Below are 5,962 nucleotides of genomic sequence, written 5' to 3'. Positions count from 1 at the left end.
TTCTACCGAGTCAAGAAAACCCGGATCCGGGAGCACCCCCACCCCCACAGTAAAAAGCTGATAGCATAGCTAGCATAGCGTCACAAGTAAATATAGCATCTAAATATCATTCAATCACAAGTCCAAGAACCAGATGAAAGATCATTCTTGTGAATCCAGCAATCATTTCTGATTTTTAAAATGTTTTACAGGGAAGACACAATATGTAAATCTATTAGCTAACCACAGTAGCAAAACACAACTTTTTTTTTCCACCATTTTTTCTCTCCACCAGTAGCTATCACAATTTCGCCAAATAAAGATATTATAGCCACTAACCAAGAAAAAACTCATAGATGACAGTCTGATAACATATTTATGTATAGGATAGTTTTTGTTGAAAATGTGCATATTTCAGGTAAAATCAATTTTACAATTGCACCCAATCTAAACTTGACTAGAAATAATACAGAGAGCACGTGTATTACCAATTTACTCATCATAAAACATTTCTAAAAATAAGCAAAGCATAGCAATGAAAGACACAGATCTTGTGAATCCAGACATATTTCAGATTTTCTAAGGTTTTACAGCGAAAACACAATAAATCGTTATATTAGCATACACATGTGCAAACTTACCCCAGCATTGAATCCAAGGCAAGGGCGATAACGTTATGCACCAAATATATTAATTTTTTCACTAACCTTCTCAGAATTCTTCCATGACACTCCTGTAACATCATATTACAACATACATATAGAGTTTGTTTGAAAATGCATATTTAGCACAAAAAACTGGTTATACAATGAGAAAGTAGCAAACTGGCCTGAAAATGTCGGGCGCTATATTGAGAGTGATCTAGTCTAATCGATAGCTAATCATAACTTGACTAAAAAATACAGGGTTGACAGGAATCGAAAGACAAATTAGTTCTTAATGCAATCGCTGACTTACATTTCTAAAAATTATCCTTACTGTGCAATACCGGGTCGCCAAGCGAAGCTACACATAAAAAATGGCGATATATGCGTTTAAAATTTTTCAACAGAACAGCGATTTATCATCATAAATAGTTCTTACCGTGAGCTGTTCTTCCATCAGTATCTTGGGCAATGTTTCCTTTCTTGGGTCTAATCTTCTTTTGGTCGAAAGATGTCTCTTGTCCGTTCGAAATGCCACTAACGTTCGACGCGGACCCGAAACGTGCCGCGCTTCAAAGAGATCACAAAGCAATGCCTCAAAATCGCACTAAACGGATATAAATTGCTATAAAACGGTTTAAATTAACTACCTTATGATGTTTTTAACACCTATAACGAGTAAAACATGACCGGCGATATATAAGTGGTAAACCAACGCTTGGAAAGAGAGCCAGTCCGACGTCCATCTTGCGTCAGGCGCAGCAGGAAAAGAACGGTACACTCGGTCTTTCGCGTTTTATACAGCCCCTGATTGCGCAAACGACTCCATTCAAATTGTCACCTCTTACTGACATCTAGAGGAAGGCATGGGCATTTGTATCCTCATAGGATTTACAGGGACTTTAAAACTGATGGGACCAGAGGCCAACATTTCTGAATCTCTCTCCATATCAGGAAAAGTGCTGTAGAATGAGTTCTGTTTCACTCAGAGACTAAATTCAAACGGCTATAGAAACTAGAGAGTGTTTTCTATCCAAATATAACTATAATATGCATATTGTACGAGCAAGAATTGAGTATGAGGCAGTTTAATTTGGAGACGATAAATGCTAACGTTGAAACAGCACCCCCTATATTGAGAAAAGGTTTTAACACCTATGCCTGCCTCTGCATTCTTTTTGTGTGCATCGGAGACTGATGAATCAAGCTATGAAACACTTAGAACTACAAATCACACAATCCAATATCCAAAATTTTTGTGTGCATCGGAGACTGATGAATCAAGCTATGAAACACTTAGAACTACAAATCACACAATCCAATATCACAAAACACAAAATAATGAAAGGATTCCAGGGTAAGTAGTAGATTTGTGCCAGCACAGAAGGATAGGCCAGCCAGTGATTTATGCTTCAGTACGGTTGGCTTCTTAGCGTTCATAGCAATGGTTATCAACTGTACTGCAGAACTGGAACGTAAATCACAGAAAATGGTGTGTTGGCAGCTGCAGAGATGTATTTGGGTGTACGAGATTTGACTTCAAAAGAGTTACAGGGTGTGTTGAGGGGTGGTGTCCCGTCCTCCCAGGGCGTTGGCATGGTGCAGAAACAGATAGTGTCAATGTAGTGGAATGGGGTAGTGTGTTTTTAGTTAGTGTAGGTGGTGGTGTCTTGGGCTATATTTAACTTTCTTAGAGTAACATTACAAATTAAGAGAATTTCATGTATTTAGGCTGTGACCGGCCTCACACTCCAGTACAGTAGGTGGCGGTGTATGAACCTACAAGTTGGATGTGCTCCACCAACCAAATTCCAAAAAAGAAGTAGACAAAACACTGAAGTACACTTTAGAATRAATCAGCATTAGGACTGGTGTACTTCACATACACAATTGGTGTTTTAAATAGCCAAAGTTTAACATGCATTTAGTTTGTGCACAAGTGATTGCTCTTATTTTGATTGGAAGATTTGTATTGTGTGTTGTATGGAATTTGAAACCTAAAACACCAGAAATATACACAATTAATCTACCATTCACATGCTAACGATAGAATATGCTAAAACCAAAGACAGTACAGTATGAAGATAGGCAGAAACAGCTTATCCAATAGAAATCCTTGATCACACTTGTAGGCAATGTCATGGTGGCATTGGCTAGCTAAGCCCATGCGCAGAAACACGTCATCGGGTCTCAAGGTCGTCTCACCCCGAACTGTGCATCTGCAGGCCATCAAATCAAAGGCACTCCTTCAATTTAAAGTTGTGTTTGACTAAAATGAAAACGTATAATTTTGTCACTTTCACCAGGTTGGAGTAATAACATATCCATCTATACTGAACAAAAATATGCACGCAACRTGTTAAGTGTTGGTCCCATGTTGCATGACAGGAAAWAAAAATCCCAGAAATTGTCAATACTTACAAAAAAACATATTTCTCTCAAATTGTGTGCACAACTGTGTTTATATCCCTGTTAGTGAGCATTTCTCCTTTTCCAAGATAATCCATCCACCTGACAGGTGTGGCATCTCAATAAGCCGACTAAACATCGTGATCATTATACAGGTGCACCTTGTGCTGGAGACATTAAAAGGCCACTCCTAAATGTGCAGTTTTGCCACACAACATAATGCCACAGATTTTGAGGGAGCGCACAACTGGCATGCTGACTGCAGGAATGTCAACCAGAGTTGTTGCCAGATAATTTAATGTTAATTTCTCTACCATAAGCCACCTTTAACTTTTAGTTGGTACTCATCCCGGATCCRGGAGCACCCCCCACAGYAAAAAAGCTGACTAGCATAGCCTAGCATAGCGTCACAAGTAAATACAAGCATCTAAATATCATTAAATCACAAGTCCAAGACACCAGATGAAAGATACAGATCTTGTGAATCCAGCCATCATTTCTGATTTTTAAAATGTTTTACAGGGAAGACACAATATGTAAATCTATTAGCTAACCACGATAGCAAAAGACACAACTTTTTTTCTCCACCATTTTTTTCCTGCATGGGCAGCTATCACAATTTCGACTAAATAAAGATATATATAGCCACTAACCAAGAAAACTTCATAAGATGACAGTCTGATAAAATATTTATGGTATAGGATACGTTTTTTAGAATGTGAAAAATGTTTTTCAGGTATAAATCACATTTACATTGCAGCTGCAATCTGAAATAGCGTTGGAAGCAGCCGGAATAATTACAGAGACCGACGTCAATACCAAAATACTCATCAAAACATTTCTGAAAAATACACGGCATACAGCAATCGAAAGACACAGATCTTGTGAATCCAGACAATGTTTCAGATTTTCTAAGTGTTTTACAGCGAAAACACAATATATCGTTATATAGCATACCACATGAGCTAACATCACCCAGCATTGAATCAAGCCAAAAGGGGTCGATAACGTTATCGCCACCAAAATATATTAATTTTTTCACAACCTTCTCAGAATTCTTCAGATGACAGTCCTGTAACATCATATTACACAATGCATAAGAGTTTGTTCGAAAATGTGCATATTTAGCATCAAAAATCTTGGTATGCAATAATCTGTCAAAACATGACATGCATTCGGGCCGGCGCCATCTTGGAAAGGCACCTATGATTACGATTATTATCGATTAGATTGACAAAAAAAATACAGGTTGGACAGCTAATGAAAGATGCATTGGTTATTAATGCAACCGCTGATTTAGATTTTTAAAATTAACGTTAAAAGACATACATTGTGAGTTACAGCCAGACTAGTGCCGCAAAAATGGCCGACAACTGCGTTTAAATTTTCCACATAATAACGGAATAAAATCATAAATAACTCTTACTTTTGGACGAGCTTCCATCAGTATCTGGGCAATGTTCCTTGTCCAAAAGTATCGTTGCTTTGTTGTAAAACGACCTCCTCAACTTCAGAACTAGCAGCTAACGATAGCTTCACGGCACACACATGCCCAAATCGTCAAACGCAATACTAAGGAAATTCAGAAAATAGCAATATACTCGCATGAACTTATAAAATCGGTTTCAAATAACTTCGTTATGATGTTTCTAACACCTATATCGAACTAAATCACAGAAGGATAGATCTTTGATCAATAACGAGAGCTTTTGAGCATGCGATTCTGATGTCCTCCCTTGCGTCCTGGCGAGTGTCAAAAGGAAGGGTCATCTCACTCCACTCCCTTTTATAAACTTCAAACACGTAGAGACACCATTCCATTCTCATTGGTTACTGACATCCAGGGGAAGGCGGGTGCAGTTCATGTCAAACCATAGGGCACACACAGAGTTTTCAACTGATCCGAGATCAGAGACTATTTTCAGAGCTTCGCATGTCCTGTCATGAGTTTCGCTGTAGAAAGAGTTCTGGTTCACCCACAGACATAATTCAAACGGTTTTAGAAACTAGAGATTGTTTTCTATCCAATAGTAAATAAATATGCATATTGTACGAGCAAGAAATTGAGTATGAGGCATTTAATTTGGAGACGATAAATGCTAACGTAAACAGCACCCCTATATTGAGAAAACGTGTTGTTTTAGAGAATTTGGCAGTATGTCCAACTGGCCTCACAACCGCAGACCATCTGAAACCACGCCAGCCCAGGACCTCCACCTACGGGATCATCTGAGACCAGCCACCCGGACAGGTGATGAAACAGGAGTATGGCTGTCTGAAATAAAGCCCTTTTTTGGGGAACAACTCATTCCGATTGGCTGTCTGGCTCCCCAGTGTGGGGCCTATGCCATCCCAGGCCCACCCATGGATGCGCCCCTGCCCAGTCATGTGAAATCCATAGATTAGTGCCTAATGAATATATTTCAATTGATGATTTCCTTACATGAACTGTAACTCAGTAAATCGTTGAAATTGTTGCATGTTGCATGTATATTTCATTTTCAGTATACTTATTACATTGGTCAAATCTAGATTGTGCCTTTAGATTTAGCTAAAATGAACAACTATCAAAGATTTTCACGTCTCTCATTGACTTCTTAAACCAGTCCCCGGCCTGGTCTGCTTGGTCTATTTCGCAAGCATACCCAGAAGCCTTGCAATGTTGAGCCTCGGGTTTAGAACTGTGCTGACAAACTGCCTGGGAGCTCCTCAGTGGTGAAACTCCTCCTCCTTCAATCAGTGGTGAACCAGGTGGAACAATTTCCAGGCAATCTGGGCGTGCCAGCACCTGGCTCTTGCTTGTCTTTAGACCGCAGTGAAAGGAGCTTTTATAACACCACAAGACCAAGGAAACTTCATCTTTGTGATCAAGCTGACTGTGCAAGTCCAACCCTCCACAAAACTGTGAAAGACAGCCGGTAAGGCCATAT

This window comes from Salvelinus sp. IW2-2015, linkage group LG15 (assembly GCF_002910315.2).
Source record: "Salvelinus sp. IW2-2015 linkage group LG15, ASM291031v2, whole genome shotgun sequence".
Lineage (NCBI taxonomy): Eukaryota > Metazoa > Chordata > Actinopteri > Salmoniformes > Salmonidae > Salvelinus > Salvelinus sp. IW2-2015.
This window is presented reverse-complemented; position numbering follows the sequence as displayed.